The sequence below is a fragment of the Colobus angolensis genome, unplaced genomic scaffold, assembly GCF_000951035.1.
Source record: "Colobus angolensis palliatus isolate OR3802 unplaced genomic scaffold, Cang.pa_1.0 Scaffold197, whole genome shotgun sequence".
Classification (NCBI taxonomy): domain Eukaryota; kingdom Metazoa; phylum Chordata; class Mammalia; order Primates; family Cercopithecidae; genus Colobus; species Colobus angolensis.
Window position 1 is genome coordinate 5,610,859 of NW_012115121.1, and position 18,797 is coordinate 5,629,655.

General features: G+C 50.5%; 1 protein-coding gene across 2 annotated transcripts in view; it reads left to right on the plus strand.

The window, feature by feature from the left end:
* Positions 1-18,797, plus strand: part of RASSF2 (Ras association (RalGDS/AF-6) domain family member 2) — a 42,715-nt gene that overhangs the window by 991 nt on the left and 22,927 nt on the right. The window contains exon 2 of one of the 2 annotated variants that reach the window (XM_011941034.1): positions 232-306. The gene's annotated coding sequence lies outside the window, so the exon portion shown is untranslated. Of the gene's footprint in view, positions 1-231; positions 307-7,472; positions 7,495-18,797 lie in introns of those variants that run through there. The other variant, XM_011941035.1, reaches the window with a different exon arrangement.

The window sequence follows — 18,797 nt, forward strand, 5'->3', positions numbered from 1 at the left end:
TGGGCGGCCCCGGCTACTTCTGCATTTCAAGCGCTTACTTTGCATTCAGCTCTAAGTCGGAGAGTTCTGGGGACAGCCGAGAGTGCCAGTGGCCTCACAGGGAGACTAAGGGTTCCGTTTCACCTCTGGGGCGCTGCGTGGGTCCGGGCTGTCCACAGCTCCTCTGCGCCTCAGTGACAGGAGAAGCCGAGCACGAGGCCTCTCATCACTGCCTGCACTCTTATTTCCCAGGTATCTAGAATCCCGGCGCCTAGAACGTGTTTTTCGGGAGAGCAGAGGCTGTGTCTAGGGCAGGCTGGGGTTATAGTAAGTACCTTGTAAATGATGAATGAATGTCTGAACCCATCAGCTGACAAACAACAATTTGTCCTGGAGGGGGACTCAGTTCCTGCCACAGTTGATCTTAGTACAATGGGAGGAAAGAATTAGAAACAATGACTCTTTTAAACAGCCAGGAAGACAGAGCCAGGGGCCTTCTTTCAGGAACATCTGGATGAGGAATCTGCAGCTAGGCTTATTTTACTAATAAATCCAGATTTACTTGCTAGGCACTTTTTTCTGCAGGTGGTCTGAAGAATTAAAGAAATCTCGCATGGCAAAGATATATCGGGTTGTTTGAGGAGAGTCAATTTTCAAAAAAACCAAAACACTCGCATTCAAATGTAGTGTCCCAGGGACACAGTGTGGCATCTACCTGGGTGGTGGCCATTTGGGATCAGAGACCCTTGCGTGGGGGCATTGGGTGTGGGCAGCAGCTGTGTTTTCTCCTCTGGACAGGTCAGCCTGATGCCTAGCGGCTGTGGCAGTCCAGCAGGCCTCACAGGGGTAGAAGAGGGCCTCAAATGATGGCTGAGCTTGGAGAAGGGGTAGTTTTGGAAAGAGTGGGAGTTCTTCCCCTGGAAGAAGGTGGAGGCATAGTGTACAGCCTGCATGGGCACCTGGAGTGTGGACTGGTACAGCTTGGGATTCCCTCTGCTGGGGAGGCTGGAAGGTGAGTTCCGCTCCTCCTTCAGCAGATGGAAGAGCAGAGGTGGAATATCGGGGAGACACATGGTAAGCCTTGGGGTGCAGCCTAGACATATCCCAAGTGCTCCACTGCCCTCATTTTTATGCTGTTGAAATTGGGTTGGAATCATCATGGCCCCTTTGAGAAGCCTGGCTGAGAGGAGACCAGGCATCTGAGGTCCCTTTCCACGCCTTCCTCCAGGGGAAGGGGACTGTGTGCCCTCCGCATCTGGCCAACTGGGGCTGTGCCCGCATCTGCTGTATCTCCAGCCAGCATCACCCCCACTTGCCTGAGCATGGCCTCACTCTGTCCCTGGTGCTCCACAGCCTGCCTCTCTGGGTCTCTACTTGGCTTCTGTTTGGAGGTTCAGGTCTTCTCGCCAGTTTGTGTCATCTTAGGAGTCAGTTGGTGTGGTGGACAACCCTATGCCTTGTTTTCAATCCTTTGGATGCTCTGACCCACGTGAGACATCCCAGTTGCTATTGGTTTTGCTTTGACTTCTTGGTCTATTTCCTGGTGCCCCGGAGTCAGGCTTCATGTCTGCGTTCCATGCGTGAGCTGCTTAGGAATGGCTGAGCGACTCGCCTGGAGAGGTGCCCAGGGTGTGCATCTGCTGTCTCAGAGGGCTGGACGACGTTGCTTGCCAGAGAAGGGACCTGTCATCAAAGCACAAAAGAACCTGGGCCTGATCATTGCTTTCAGACCTCTTTAGGATATTTTGGCAGGAAGTGTCCTTACTGAGTGGGAGGTGGGGGCAGAGAGGCAGGGTCAGGTTGCCAGAGAGTCTCACGGAGAGGCTGGGAGATGGACTGAGTGACCCCACGAGTAGTCCCAGGACTCATCTCCCCCAGAGCAAGAAACAGGGCAGGTCTCAGCAGTGTGCTTGGAATGGAACAAGATGTTCAGCGTCTATCTTCAATCTGTAGTAGCTGAGAGCTGCCACAGCTGGGTTTATAAAGCGAGGGTAGCAATTCCCTCCTGCTGCCTCCCTAATACTCTTCACAATGTGGTCCAGTTGTTTACTCCAATGACACACTGTCCTATTTCAATACCTCCCTGTCTACAAGAAGAATTTTTATTTTTTATTTGTATTTATTATTTATTTTTTTGACGTGGGGTCTCTGTGCCCGGGCTGGAGCGCAGTGGTGCAATAATGGCTTACTGCAGCCTCAATCTCCCGGGCCCAAACAATCCTCCCACCTCAGCCTCTTGAGTAGCTGAGACCCCAGGCATATGCCACCATACCCAGTTAAGTTTTTATTTTATTTTTTTAATAGAGATGAAGTCTCGCTATGTTACCCAGGCTGGTCTCAAACACCTGGGCTCAAGCCTTCCTCCTGCCTCAGCCTCCACAGCCTACACCTGTAGGATTACAGGTGTGAGCCACTGTGCCTGGCCCAGAAGAATGTATAAATGTCCTCAAGGTGGAGTGAGCTCCCACAGGTCTCACTGCTGGTTTCATTTATTTGGCCTCTTGTGGGTTTCCGTGGACCACGTGGCCGTGTGAAGTTGGGGTTGGGAATGGGGCAGGAAGCACCAGGGAAGGAGGGTGGCACATCCTCTGACTTGGGCTGGGCAGCCAGTGGGTCATCTTTTATCATTTCTGGGATGGCAGACTCTAAAGCCTGTCATTACAGGTTGATGCAGCTGTTTGGGGTGACAGCTTGGGGCTGGGGAACTGCTGCTCAAGGCAGCTGTGGTGGTACCAGAGAGAGACCCTTTCATCCATTCCTGTGGAACAGGCAAAGTGACTTCCAAGGGCTTTTCCTATTCTGTCAATTGGTGAAAACTGGCAGAGAAATACCTGTGCTTCCTTTGAACATGTCGACCCAAAGTGATTTGGCAAAGTAGATTTACTTCATCAGCATTGTGCTTTAACCATCGTTGGCATCCAGTGAAGTGCTCATTTTTATAAATGTCATGAAAAGAGTATTGGATTTGGAGTTTGAATTGCATCTTACCATTTCCTAGCTGTGGGATACTGGATAATGTAATAGATGCTGTCAGCCTCCTGCCCATGTTCCACTGGTCTCAACCAGTGACTGATGGGAGAAGGTGTGCAAATACTCCAGCTTCCTCGCCTCTCTGTTGGGATAAGTTTGGGGCATGTTCTGTGCTGTCTCTGAGAGTTCCCTTGCAGGACTGAATCCCGACTGCTCATAGTGTTAGCTCGCTCACTTCCTCATCTCACTTTACCACTCCCTTTGTACTTGAACTTGAATTCTTATTTCACGATCTACTTTTGGGTGAAACCAACCTAAGACAGGCTTTAACCTATAGTTAAAAGTCATTAAAAGTTTCAGTTTCAGGCCGGGCACGGTGGCTCACACCTGTAATCCCAGCACTTTGGGAGGCCGAGGCGGGTGGATCACCTGAGTTCGGGAGTTCAAGACCAGCCTGACCAACATGGTGAAACCTCGTCTCTACTGAAAATACAAAAATTAGCCGGGCATGGTGGCGGGCGCCTGTCATCCCAGCTGCTCAGGAGGCTGAGGCAGGAGAATCGCTTGAACCTGGGAGGCAGGGGTTGCAGTGAGCTGAGATCTTGCCATTGTGCTCCAGCCTCGGCAACAAGAACAAAACTTCCTCTCGAAAAAAAAAAAAAAGAAAAGAAAGAAAAGAAAAGACTCAGTTTCCCCAACTGTAAGATGGAAATTATAATAACTATCTCACAGCAATATTGTGAGGGTCAAATGAGCTATCATATGCACTCAGCCTGGCACATAGCAAGCATGTAGAAAACCATTTGCCGGCTAGAAGCAGGCTATGATGGATCTGGGAGTGTGTATTATGGTGGAACATAGAGAGTTAGGTGCTTGGAGAGAGAGGCCGCTCTTAGGTTAGGTGAGGAAGCTGAGGTCACTTGCACATGGTTTGCATTCCTAGGTTGTGACCAGTGATGTGCTGGTAAATATTTAACACCTGGCTCTTGGTAAGGGTTTTGGGGGAAGCCCTGCTTTGTGGTGTTTTCCAATTTATGTGATATAAATAAATATTCCCACTATGGCTGACTTCACTCTACCAACCTGGTGTCAGTGAACACTCAGTTGGGAAGAGTTGTGCGCCACTGGCACCTGAGAGCCAGTGGGAGCTGGCCCCAGCACACATCTGGCCATGACTAAGTCAGCATGTGACCCCAGTGATTTCAATTTCCAATTGTGTACATGGGAAGGGGAGGATGAGATTTGCACTAGGCATCCAAGACATGGGATATGTTCAAGCACTGCCCTGAACCAGTTGAACCTCACCCACGTGTGAGATACTTCTGGGGTGCATTTAATGATTGTAATTATTATTGTTTTTTTGAGATGGAGTCTCACTGTGTTGCCCAGGCTGGAATGCAGTGGCGTGATCTTGGTGCACTGCAACCTCTACATCCTGAGTTCAAGCAATTCTCCTGCCTCAGCCTCCCAAGTAGCTGGGACTACAGGTGCATGCCACCACGCCCAGCTGATTTTTGTATTTTTAGTAGATACGGGGTTTCACCATGTTGGCCGGGCTGGTCTTGAACTCCTGACCTCAAGTGACCCACCTGTCTCAGCCTCCCAAAATGCTGTGATTACAGGCATGAGCCACTGCGTCTGGCTAATTATTATTGAAATATTTATGCTGTGAGACTTTCTGACTCTCAGTTTCCCCATCTCCAAGGCAAGGGATTAAATGATTCCATGTGTCCCTTCTAACCCTCGACCTCTTTCAGAAGAGTCATTGTCTTGTCCTTCTGTCTATACAAGAACAAAACCTTTAAAAATCTTTAATGACAAAAAACCTTTTGTGTGGACTACATATGTGGCACCCACCATGAGACACCCAGCACTGGCCCTTCCTAGAGTCCTTCCTGCTGGGAATTCAGTGGACATTAACCCAGTATAATCCTACTTGTCTTGTATATCAGTTTCACCTCAGTGCTCCAGCATGGTGTGGCTCCAGAGGAGGACTGGAGAGGTGCGGAGGGAGGGACTGGTTTCTTATGGAATGGACGGTCCCTTCCTTTCTGAATCACTATGCAACATTATAGACATCCGAGTGGAGTCTGCTCACGGTTTGCATTCCTGGGTTATGACCAGTGATGTGCTGCTAAATGTTTAATACCTGGCTCTTTTTGGAAGGAGGTCTGGAGAAAAGTCTGTGTGGAGAAAGAGAACTTTCTGTGACAGAACTCAACATCTTGGTGTAGTTTTACTCTTAATGCTCTGTTGACAACCCTCCCAAACAAGTCCCTGACTCAGCAGTTCCACCCCTAGGAATTCTTCCCCTAGGGATGTAATTGGATAAATGCAGAAAAATATGTATATGGGGATGTCCCTCGCAGCATTATTTATAATAGTGACAACACTCCATAGTGACAAATGGAGACCAAATGCCCAACAGTCATACATTAGTTAACCATGGCATATCTATACTTTGGAATACCATGTGGCTACAAAAACATAGGCTGCAGGTGTGTAGCTATTAACATGGAAGAATATGATATATATATTTTTTGAGACGAAGTTTCACTCTTGTTGCCCAGGCTGGAGTGCAATGGTGTGATCTCAGCTCACTGCAATCTCCGCCTCCCAGGTTCAAGCAATTCTCCTGCCTTAGCCTCCCGAGTAGCTGGGATTACAGGTGTACCACCACGCCCGGCTAATTTTTTGTATTTTTAGTAGAGATGGGATTTCATCATGTTGGCCAGGCTGGTTTTGAACTCCTGATCTCAGGTGATCCACCTGCCTTGGTCTCCCAAAGTGCTGGCATTACAGGTGTGAGCCACCGGAATATGATATATTTTTAAGAAGCAGGGTACCAACTGTGTGCTATTTTTACAAACTGTATCACCCATTTATATTAGCATCTGGAAGGATGTATGGTAAAATGTTAATAGTGATTATCTCTGGGTGGTGGAGTTTTGGGAGATTTCGATCTTCATCTTTTTTCATATGTAATAGTTTATTTTTATTTTTTATTGTGGTAAAATATGCATACCATAAAATTTACCCTTGTAACCATTTCTAAGTGTACAAATTAGTGGCATTAACTATATTCACAATGTTGTACAACCCATCACCATTATCCATGTCCAGAACTTTTTTGTCATTCCAAACAGAAACTCCGTACCCATTAAACAATAACCCCCTCATTCCTATCTCCTTCCAGCTCCTGGTAGCTTCTAGTCTACTTACTGTCTTTATGAATTTGCCTCTTCTAGCTGCCTCATATAAATGGGATCAAACAACATTTGTCCTTTTGTGGATATTAATCTTTTCATTTATCTATATATATTTTTCATTTTTGTTTTTGAGACAGGGTCTTACTCTGTTGCCCTTGCTAGAGTGCACTGGTACAGTCATAGCTGACTGCAGCCTCCACCTTCTGGGCTCAAGTCATCCTCCCACCTCACCTCAGCCTCCCAAGTAGCTGGGACTACAGGTGCATGCCACCACACCCAGCTAATTTTTTATTTTTTGTAGAGACAAGATTTTGCCATGTTGCCCAAGCTGGTCTTGAACTCCTGCATGCAAGCGATGCTCCTGTCTCGGCCTCCCAAATTGCTGGGATCACAGGTGTAAGCCATGGAACCTGACCTGTATTTTAAAAATAAAACAAAAAAATGTTTATTTTACTTATGTAATAGAAAGGAAAGGGAAGCCCTGGCAGACAGTTGTGGTATTTGGCCCCTGGTGATTCCATCTCAAGCTGGGTCATGTGGTCCTGACTATCCTTCCTGGCCCGGGCAGTGTCAGGGTGCTGCCTCCATCTCAGCCTCACAGGACAAAAGTGGCCAGGGTGCAGGTGTGCAGCACCACTGGCTTGGGAGCTGACCACAGCGTGGCTTGCTGGCTGCTGGCAGCTGGCCCATGGGGCCCAGACCCCCTGCTGCTGAATCTCAGGGTTTACTGTGTGGTGATGGGTTTGGAAGGGTGGGCTCATGATTCACCGTGACTTTGATGGAGCAGCTGCCATGCAGAGAGAGAGAGATTCAAACCAGGTAGAAGTGGAGTTGTGTGGAGACTAGCTTCCTTGAAGCTCGAGAATGAAGGTCTCTGCCTTTCTATTTCAAGCATCCTTTGTGTGTGCCAAACCCCTGCCCTGTTAAACACCCTTCCCGGCGGCTGTAGGGCTGGCTGTTGAATGTTTTGTCCATAGCATGACATGGGATGCAGGGGGACTTTGGGGGGTCCACGAGGCCTCAGGTACTCTGGGGAGATGGCTGGTAGCCTCAGATAATCAGTGCCCCTTCCTAAAGTGCCATGTAGGGCCTTACAGCTGATCACACACAGACATTTGGGGCAAGGATGGCTCTTGTGTGTACAGTCGGGGCCATGGTGCCACGGAGTGGGGGGCTGGTGAGGCAGAGTGTGCCCACAGGTCAGCTCAGGAAACTGCGGGACCCAGAACTGGGAAACCAGGTCACATGAGTCTCTCTTCAGGGGTCACGGGAATGGGTCAGGTGGCTTTTCTCTGGGACATTTGCTCTGAGGCAAATGCTGTGAGTTCCTTGTTAGGTGAGTTCCCTGAAGTGCCTGCGGCTCCTCCAGTAAGTTGGTAAGAGCGTGAGCCTGGGAGAGCACTCACGGTCTCCTCACCTGGCCCTGCCTTGTGGGCAGCTGCCCTTTGAATCTTAGGCAGTCGTGGGGGTGTACAGAGGTTTGATAGAGCCGCCTCTGCAGGCCGTGTGGAGGAGCAGTTCTGCTTTTCATGGGGCTGACTTTCCTTTAGGGCTGGTCAGCTGTGCCCAGGGTAGACAGAGGAGGGTGTGAATGTGCTACTGTGGCAAACTTCCCCTGGAAATGGTCTGGAAACCCCCTGATGTGCCATTTCTCCTGGCACTAGGAGGGGTCTGAGATTCGCTGTGAGGGGGAATTTCCCCACACAGGTTGCTTGGTGCGTTAACTCAAGGTTAAAGGAGGGGGGATGTCAGATGCGCCGCAGTGACTGCTCTCCCCACCACCCCGGAGGGCTCTGGACACACCCAGCACTTCCTTTGCTCTTCCCACTCACTGCTTTTCAAGTCCAGGGAACCTGCTGGGATCTGGAGGTGGAGGAGGCCAGCGATTCTAGCTTTTGGGTTTTCAGTCCTATCCCCAGGTGGCGAGTAGAGGAAACCCCGAGATCGCTGCACACACAGCTCAGAGTCTCAGCCTATAGCACCAAAAAAGGAAGAATGCTGGGGTTCCCTTGAGGAAGGGGATGTGAAGTCAGAGATGAGTCTGAGTGGCCTGTGACTTGGAAACCACTCAGTAAACAGGAAGCATGGCTACCAAAGAAATCTGAACTTGTAGGAAACAGGGGACCCGGAGCCAGCCCCTCCTTACCTGCTTGGATCAGTCTGTCTCTGTCTCTGCAAAGCTGGGAGAAGAACCCTCAGATAGGCCAGCAGGAGCACTTGGGGACACAGGCCTCGGGCACTCTCTGCAGAGTGGCCTCCCTTAAATCCCGTAGTTACTGGATAGGAGGAAAGCTTACCTTGCTCTTCCCCAGGTAGACATTAAAACTACCCTATAAACTGGCTTGGCTTTGAGAAATGCAGGCCAGGGAGTATCTCGTCTTATTTGCTTTCCTGGGGCCAGTGTTGTCTCCGCCAACTTCCCACTCTCCCCTTGGGTTCCACAGCCACAAGGAATTTGTCACTTGGTTGAATTGGAGCCCACGACGGGGTATGTCTTGGCTGGTTAGCGTTCTAGGTCTTTAGTTTCTCTGAGCCAGAGTCTAGTTCTACACATACCAAGCACACACACCATGCATGTGGACACACACATACACACATGCACAGCAATACACCACTCCCCAACCATACCCTCCATACACACACACACACACACACACACACACACACAGTGACACACCACCCTCCAACTATACCCTCCATCCACACACTGGACTCTCACACACCGGGAGCTATGCTCACACCCACGCACACACAGCTGCTTCTTTCTGGAGTCTGTGCTTCCTCTACGCTTCCTTTTTTGTCCTGCTTCAGCGCCCTGGCTCTCTGATTAGAGGCTAAGGGCTCTGAGTTTCCTTCTACCACATCCATCCTAAAGGTCAGGCACTTGTGGACGCCGGTGGGGCTTCCCTGTAAACATGTGGCTGCTCCTCTGGCCTGCGAGGCCATTGTCTGGGTGGGCCCAGCGGTGGCCTTCTGGGTCGCTCACCTGGCCACCCGCCCACTGGTGTGGAGTTGGAGGCAGGCCTTTCCGGCGGGAGTCTCAGGACTGCTTCCTCCCATCTCTCGCAGTCGCGTCTGGGAACCCAGGCTTGGGCAGGGAGGGCTGGGCTGGGCTGGGCTGCAGTTGGTGGTGGAAGAGCCGGGGCTTCGTAGGCTGACCTGTTTGAAGAAACCCCAGCACGGCCCTTGGTGCATCTCAGTTCCTCTTGTGTCGGTGGGCCAGGCAGGGGCAGCTCCGGGGATGGGAGTGGGGTAGCTTGCCAAGAAGGGCCTGTACCTGTCATTTACCAAGCATCGAGGCTTTTCTGGGAATGGGGTGGGGATGGTCTGTGGGGCCTGTGAGTGGGAGGGGTAGTTCATTGTCCCCTCAGTGTCCCACCCAGTGTGTGATACGGGACTGAGAGTCGATGGCTCTGTGACTGCAAGTACCCATGTCCTGGACCTGTGGCTCTGGGCCTCTCTCCCTGGCCCCTGCAGGGTCTGCTTTTTCCACAGCTTGTCCTCTAGGCTGGTCACTCACTCCCCTCCCATCCCCAGGACCCCCCCAGCCTGCTGTGGGCTGGTAACTGGAGCCAACCTGCTCCTGCTGCTCCATAGCGAGCCTCTCAGATCCAGCGCTCAGCCAGAGAGCCATAGGAGCACTGGGCTTCGTGTCGGCTCTGCCACCTGGGACAAGCCACCTAACCTCCGGGACCTTCTGTTTCCTCATCTGTAAAATGGCTAAAGTGAAGCCTTCTTCATGAGGTTCTTGGAGGGACTAAGATAAAGCACCTAGAGCCAGCTACCAGCAGCAGCAGCAGCCCTGGGTGCTTATTAGGACTGCACCTTCTCAGACCCCACCCCAGAACTGCTGAATCAGAGACTGGGACAAAGCGACCCGCAATCTGTATTTTAACAAGCCCTCGGAGGGATTCCAATACACACTCAAGAGGGAGAACCACTCCTCCAGTATACAGTTGGGTTGACTGATTTTTGGCTGAAAGCACTTTCTTCCTTACCACCTCAAGAGAAGCTGTAGTCTATAAGGGTTCCGTTTGGCAGCTGCACCGCCCTGGATTTGAGCCTCAGCTCCGCTCCTTCCTAGCTGTATGTCTTTGGGCAAGTGGCATCCCTTCTTTGTGCCTCAACTGTTCAACTGCAAAATGAGGATAATAAAGTTTCTTTCTTAATGAGGTTGGTGTAGGGGTTAAAAGAGTCCAAGCAGTGATGGGGCTTCTGTTCCATAATGCAGGAAGGCAGAAGGCAGAGTGGGCCATTTCCTTCTGAGGCAGCCAGCATTTTGCCCATGCCCAGGACAGGCTTGGGTTTGGGAAGCATGATCTGGCATCTCTTACCATCTCTAGGCCTTGGCAGGGCCCCAGCCTGTAGCTCAAGTCTCCTTCCTCATGTGGTGCAACGGGGCTGGGGTTTCCTGTTTGCCATCCACACCGCTTCCTGCCCCACTACGAAGGGTCCGAAGTGCAGAGGGATCAGCACTATCTCCTCTGCCATTGCTTGGTTACAAAGCAGATTCCCTCAGGAGACCTGGCCAGTTGGTCTGTAACAATGTAGTGGAAAGCACTGTGTCCAGCAACTTTCTTCTCCAACCCAGGAGATCCAGGGTGTCCTCAGAGGGAGGGGCAGGGCTCAGAGAAGAGGCGTGCACAGGCCCCAAAAGGGGAAGCTACAGGCCCCCAGTGAGCGTTTCCTTTGCATCAGACCTGGGGCCTGGGGCCAGGGTGAGGCTTCTGTGACGTGGTGCCCTGGCTTGCAAGAAGGAGCCCTTTGCATCAGCTCAGTGCCTGCACACATGGACGCTGCGGGACGCTCTACACTGTCCCCTTTCTCCTTGGAAATATTAGTAGCAGCGAGATGGTGCTAAATACCCAACTCAGTTTGTTTTTAGAAAATTCCACCCCTTCCTTTCTTGAAGGGCTGCTTTGAAATACTTATGGTGATGTCCTCAGTCTACACAGCTCTTTCTCTACAGGTTCCACAGTGGTGCTCAGCCCTGGATGGACACCGGCATGACCTGGGGAGGCTTTGAAAATGCTTCTGCCTGGGCCCCTCCCCTAGAGTCTGATGTAATTGATCTGGGCTGCAATCTGGATGTCAGGATTTTATTTTATTTTGTTTTTTAAAGACAGGGGTTCACTCCATCACCCAGACTGGAGTGCAGTGGTACCATCATAGCCCACTGTAACCTCGAACTCCTGTGCTCAAGCGATCCTCCCACCTCAGCCTCCTGAGTAGCTAGGACTACAGGGGTGCACCTCCTGAGCTGCTAGGACCACAGGCATTAACCGTGCCTGGCTAATTTTTTATTTTTTTATTTTTTGTAGAGACGGGGTCTCACTGTGTTGCCCAGGTTGATCTTGAACTCCTGGCCCCAAGCCATCCTTGTGCCATGGTCTCCCAAAGTGCTGTAATTACAGGCAGGAGCCACCATGCCCTCGCTGACATCAGGATTTTTAAAGTAGCCCCTTTCTCTACTCCCTCCCTGCCCCTGCTCTGGGAGTTTAATGAGCACCCAGAGTCAGAATCCCTGTGATGTCAGGTGTCTGTAAGCCACCTCTTCCCACTGCCCCCATCCTTGGTTTCAGTCAAGGCTTTGGCAAGTGCCCAGCCCTCCCACTAGTCAGGTGGTGGCTCTGTGGGGTTTGCCACCCCGGGAATTCTCCATGGAAAGCCCTCTCCTCCCCAAGCCTGTCTCAGAGAGTGGGGCTGCCTGGATCCTATAGAACAACTGTTGCTCTCCCTCCCTTACCCCCACTGGGAGCTGAGGTGGGGGTGGTTGGGGCCTGGCCCCTGCTCTACAACCAGGAAGACAATTCAGAAAACAAAAAGCAGGCCGGGTGTGGTGGCTCAAGCCTGTAATCCCAGCACTTTGGGAGGCCGAGGCAGGCGGATCACGAGGTCAGGAGATCGAGACCATCTTGGCTAACACGGTGAAACCCCATCTCTACTAAAAATACAAAAAATTAGCCGGGCACCTGTAGTCCCACCTACTTGGAGGCTGAGGCGGGAGAATGGCATGAACCCAGGAGGCGGAGCTTGCAGTGAGCCAAGATCGTGCCACTGCACTCCAGCCCGGGCGACAGAGCGAGACTCCGTCTCAAAAAAAAAAAAAGTGACCACCAAAGGGGGCTCTTCCCCTCTCTCACCCTGGACTTTCCTGCCAGGGCTGCCCCTCCCTTGGAGGACTTTCCAATTCATAAATAAGATGAGAGGTCTCCAGGCTGGAAGTGAAACCATGTAGGGTGAGCCAGGGTCCTGGGGATGCTCCGAGACCAAGGAAAGGTGGCACATTCTCCGGGATCCCTGACCGTGGAGCGTTTGGAGGAAGCAAGACCTAAGAGCAGAGGGGATTCTATTGTCTTTGTTGGGAGCTCCAGGTGCCTTTCCCACCTCCGAGAGCATCTTGAGGACTTCGTGTGTGCTCTCCTCTCAGGAAGCTGAGCCTGTGAATTTCAAGGGCTTGGCCAGCCCTGCATTTATTCTTGGGGAAGCCTCGTGTGGGAGGCTGGAAACACCTGTGAGTGGGGTCTGCGGGAAGGAAGGGAAAGGATGCTTCGTGCAATTGCTGCAGGGCTTCAACTGGTCCAGAGCTTGGGCGATGCTGACCCTGTTCCTGCAGCCTAGGCTCCAGCGCCAGGCTGGTCCTGAGTGGGCAGCTGTTTCCTCCCAGCTTGAGAGCGGGTGGGGGACAGTGAGGACCCAGTAGTTGCTTCAATCTCAGATATGGAGCAGGTGTAATGGATGCTGCTGTACCACCCAGGGCCCCTTAGTCTATGGCATGCTGTGTGTGTTGACGGTGCTGGGTCTTAGCTGCACACGTTTCCTGAGAATTCTCTTGCAGGGAAATGCCTAGGGGCTGGCTCTCTGCCAGTAACTGACACTCAGTGGTCTAGAAGCGCCACCTGCCCGCCTCCAGGTAGGACAACTCTGGGGGCCCTTGACACCACAGAGCTCCCCAAGGGATCAGCTGTGGCTGGGCTCCAGCTGAACCCACCTCATTCCTAGCTCCTCCCGCTGCCCCCATCCTGCCTCCCCAACTCCCTTACAGGTTTCTCCTGAAAACACCTGCAGAATAAATCACATGCCAAAACCTCCTCTCAGGCTTGGCTTCTTGGAATCCCCTGGCCTAAGGTAGCAGGTTAGTGTCCCTGGACAGACTGCTGATCCCATCCCCTTCCTGGAAGCAGTAATCACGATAACTCAGGTGCAGGAGAGAGGCCCAGGCTGGGAGCTGGGGGCTGGGGACCAGAAAGGAAGCTCCAGGCCCACGGGGGGACAGAAACACCAGCAGGTGACTTCCATGTGGGGTACGTGCTGTGCTGAAGGGCAGGCCGAAGTGGGAGTGCCTGTCCCTGCGTTGTCCAGGGGCCTCAGGGTTCGTTTATAGGGGGAGGTAAGTTTTGATGAGGGTCGAGGCTAGAACATGTGAATCTGGGTCTGAGGGGGTGCGTGGGCACACTCACAGAGCATACAAAGTAGGCTCAGAAAGTTCTCTGTGACTGGGATGTCATCATATTAAACGGCCGGAGGACCTTCCCTTTGTAAAGACGTGCTCTTGGGTCTTAGGGAAGGTCTCACCCACAAGTTGTCTTTCAGGCAGTCAGGAAGTCATGAATGGGTCTCCACGCAACCAGCTGAATTCCACTGACAAGCAGAATGCATTGCCCAGGCATTTAATGGAGCTGAGGAGAATCTGGAACATTCTGCTGAAGCATGAAGCCAGTGCCAGAGGGAAAACTGACTGGTTGGTAGCCCCAACAGGGTTCCAGCATGACTGAAACCTGGGAGGCTCATGTCTCAACGAGGCAAGCCCAGCTGTATTCACATCTCTAGCTATTTTAGTAGACATGCTTTGTGGTCAGTAGACGTTCAATATATGCTTTATTTTCTAAAGTGTTGTTTCTAAAAAGAAGTACTGATTTAGAATTCTAGAAGGGATAAGTAACTATGTTCATAGAGGAAGTTCAGTAGATTTCAATATGTTTTCGACTTCCAAAGACTGGCTCTATATTAAAAATGATTTTTGAGCCAGGAGAGGTGGCTCGTACCTTTAATCACAGCACTGTGGGAAGCCAAAACAGGAGAATCGCTTGAGGCCAGGAGTTTGAAACCAGCCTGAGCAACATAGCGAGTCTCCATCTCCACAAAAAATAAAAAATTAGCTAGGTATGGTGGCATGCACCTGTGGTCCCAGCTACTCAGGAGACTGAGGTGACAGAATCACTTGAGCCCAAGAGATCAAGGCTGCAGTGAGCTGTGATCGTGCCACTGCATTCCAGCCTGGATGACAGAATGAGACCCTGTCTCAAAAAAAAAAAAGGATTTGTGTAAAATCTGCCCCTTCTTTCTTGTCCCCTTTCTGCCCTTCTTCTCCTTTCTCTGTGTGGTAGACTATGAGGCATTTTGGTTCTGTGCCTAGATGCTGGCTGATGTGGGAAGTCCCTCATTCCTCCTTGACTCAGTTTCCCTCCTATAAGACATAACAACCATTAATCTGTATTTCCAAGGCACTGTGGGAAGTGATGATTGTAAATGGTTCTTACAAGGCATTTTGGAGCCCAGGAGAGCACCATAAATTCTGGATAATAACAGGGGAGGCAGAAGCGTTGCAACCAGCCAGCTGAACGAATCCCTGTCTCCAAGGCCACAGATACTGGCAGGCACCCTCGGAGGAAGTGTCCAGTTGAATCCAATTGAGTCCACATTCCTGTTCCACCAAGCTTCTTCCTCTGACCTTCCTTGTGTGAGAACAATGCTCTGTTTAAGGAATATCAGAATTAACTGTGAATTTCCAGTCCTCTGTTAGTGCTGCTGCTGCTGTTTGCCCTAAGGTGGATATGAATGTAGCTTAGTTTTTTTAGCTGGCTGCGGGGAGCCAGTGCTTTGTGAGGGTGGTTGGAAAGTTTGTGAAGAAAGCCGCAGATGCCCTAAGGTGGGCAAAAGAGGGATTGGGTCCTACAGTCACCTACCTGTAATTTCAGTTCAACTATGGGGTGGCCTATGTAAATATTTTCTTTAACACTCTTTTCCCAAGAAATGTAAAAGTAAGAAAAAAGGTGGGGAGAAGTCAGGCCACAGACAAAGATGAGGCAACATGAGCCCATAGGTCAGAGTAATAGCTATGGCTTTCGTGAGATCACCCAACAGGTAGAGAGTGGCTGAGCCCTAGAAAATTTCCACAGTTGGGGCCATCAGACTAATTTGTACCTATCTGGTAAGTAAAAAGGAGGGACATGAGGGAAGTTGAACACCTTTTCACAGATTTATTAATTATTGTATTGAGTTTTCCATGAACTATTGTGCATGTCCTTTGCCCATTTTATAAATGAGCATAAGGCCTTTTTCTTACTGATTTATTAAAGCCCTTTATGTATTAAGGACATTAGCCCTTTACCATATGTTTTGTAAATATTTTCCCCCAGTTTTTAATTTGCCTTTCTGACTTTGTATAGTGTACTCTTTTTTCTAAACAGAAGTTTAAAATTTTTGCAGATTGGTATCAATGTCTTCAGCATTTTAGTTTTTAGTGTTTAAATTTTTTATTCAATTATTTCTTTTGGTGGAAGGAGTAAGGTAGTGATTTCGCTTCCCTGTCTTCCCCCTTCCAAAGGCCAGCCAATTCTGTAGTGATAGTTTTAAAAATTAAGCTACCTTTCCCCTGCTATTTAGAACTGCTGCTTACAATCCATATTCCCAGATATATTTGGGTCTATTTCTCTATGTTTATTGTTTTGTTGCTCTATTTTTTTCTGCACAACCAAATAGTTTTAAGAATCAAATTCTCTAACTGGTATTCTCAGTGGATTTAAGAAGACATGGTATCAAAAAGAATTGTCTTAAGAGCAGGATAGATGCAGAACTAAATTACCAAATGATAGGTTATGTTGGAGGCAAAGAAAGAAAGAGAGAGTCCTGGAGAAAATTCAGTTGGTGAATTAGATTAGCTGGAGAATTCTGAGAAAAATAAGGAGATGGAGGGTAGCTGCTGGGATGGATGGATGCATAGTGCTAGAGAAGAGATCGCAGAAGAACCAAGAATGGACCGGGTGCAGTGGTTCACTGTAATCCCAGCACTTTGGGAGGCTGAGGTGGGAGAATCACTGGTGGCCAGGAGTTCAAGACCAGCTTGGTTAACATAATAAGACCCTGTCTCTATAAAAGAAAAATTAAGAAAAAAATTATCTGGATGTGGTGGCCCATGCCTGCAGTCCCTTCGGGAGGCTGAGGCAGGAGGATTGCTTGAGGCCAGGAGTTTGAGGCTGCAGTAAGTTATAATGGCTCCACTGTATCCCAGCCTGGCTGACAGAACCAGACACTGTCTCAAAAAAGAACCAAGAATGGGAGGAAGAGGGGAAATAATCAAAGAAAGATAGAATAACATTTCCTCTGGCTGAAGAAAGACTCCAGTGTTGAGAGTGAGAAGGGCTGCTGACAGCAGGCGCTGCTCACCTGATTTCCACTCCAACCAGGCTGTGCCATCAGCCTGGCTGAGTTCCCCCATGACCTTTGTGTGGTTTAACAGAGGCTGCTCAGGGTTCCCCTTCTTTGGACTCCGACCACCAGCTCCTGGCTCTGCTGACCTTGGCCTCCTTCTCAAGGCCCCTGGGCTTCCTTGGTTTCCTGGGCTTCCTCGGTACCATGTCTCCTGTTTTCCCTCTTTCTCCAGGGACTCCTTCCTCTGGCCATGCTGACCCACTGAGTTAATCAGAACCCTGCCCTCAGCCCTGCCCCCTGCACCCCTTCTGTTCTTTCTTGATGACTTTATCCTCTCCCCGACCTCACGTGCCAGGAATCGCTCTCTGGGGTTCCAGGCCTGCTGTACTTCTGGTTATCTGCACTGGAAGTTTCCATGGGCCTGCCTGAAACTCAGTCTCGGTCCTCACATCAGCAACTGTGAAGGTGGCACCTCTGCCTACGTTGCGGTCCTCGCCAGCAGCCCGTGTATCACCAGGACTCTGCCTGTCACCCCACGTTTCATCCTGCAGCACACCCGGCACACCGGCAGCACAAAAGGGTGTGCTTCCCACATCAGGACTTTCCTCTTCCTCTTCCAACTCTCTAGAGTCTGTCTCTCCAACTCGGGCCCCGGCCTCGCAACTGGTCCCCTTGGCCGCTCTTCTCCAGGATTATTTCTCCACAAAGCAAGGCGTTGGGCGGGTGACCTTTCCAAAGTGCGCATCAGATCGCATCCCTGCCCTCGGAATTCCCCTGGTTTTCCTCTTGCTGCCAAGAAAAATGACTACGGTCTTGGTGGTTTGAAACAACAGAGATGTAAATACTCATATTCTGGAGTCCGGAAGTTTGAAGTCAGTTTCTCTGGGGGCCAAAACTGAGCCGGTGGTAGGGCTCTGCTCGCACCCGGGGGCTCTGGGGCAAATCTGTGTCCTTGCCTTTCCCGGCTTGTGAGCTGCCTTCATGGTTCATGGCCCCTTCCTCCGTCTTTGTCCACAGTGCAGTGTCTTCAGATTTCTCCCTCTGCTGCAGTTGTCACGTCGCCTTCTCTCTGCTGGGGCAGAGCCTCCCTCTTATAAGGACACTGGTGGTTACATTTAGGGCCCCCCCCGATAATCCAGGATAGTCTCTTCATTTCAAGATCCTTCATTTAATCACATCTGCAGAGTCCCTGTTACCATAGAAGGTAATATTCACAGGCTCCAGGTTGGGACCCGGGTGTCTCTGGGAGCCATTTTTCATCCTCCACACACACATGGCCCAGCATTGCCCACCAGATGAAGTCCAGACTCCTCTCCAGGTTGGGGTTCTGCTCGTGCCACCCCATCTCGCCATCTATCTCCAGAGCTCTCTTCCTCTTGCACACTCTGTTCCCATTAAGAAACTCTCCATTTCCCCTTCCTCCCAGCCCCTGGCAACCACCGTTCTATGTTTGGAAGCATCACCATTCTATAAAATCAGTCTCTGATTTTGTCTTCTCTAGGTACCTCATAAAAGTGGAATCATGCGGCATTTTTCTTTTTGGGTGTGGCCTGTTATAACGTCTTCAGGGTTCACCCATGTTCTAGCATGTGCCAGCATTCCCTTCCTTTTTAAGGCTGAATAATAATCCACTGGATGCACATATCCGTTTTGCTTATCTGCTCATCCATCAGTGGACACTTGGGTGGCTTCCACCTTTGGGCTGTTGTGAGTAATGTGATTGTGTCCCTGAGGGCACTTAGTAGTATCTGGCAATAGTTTTGGTCGTCATCACTGGGGTAGTGCTGCTGGCATCTAGTGAGTAGAAGCCAGAGATGCTGCTAAACATCTGCGATGCACAGGACAGTCCCACGCCAAAGAACAGTCCCAGGCCAGGGGCGGTGGGGCACACCTGTAGTCCTAGCTACTCGGGAGGCTGAGACAGGGGTATCGATGGAGCCCAGGGATTTGAGGCTGCAGTGAGCTATGATCATGCCACTGCACTCCCAGCCCAGGTAACAAAGTGACATCCCATCTCTACAAATAGAAATAAAAAAAGAATGGGCCAGGTCCAAATGGTAATAGTGCTGCTGGGCGTGGTGGCTCATGACTGTAATCCCAGCACTTTGGGAGGCCATGGCGGGTGGATCACCTAAGGTCAGGAGTTTGAGACCAGCCTGGCCAACATGGTGAAACCCCATCTCTACTAAAAATACAAAAAATTAGCCA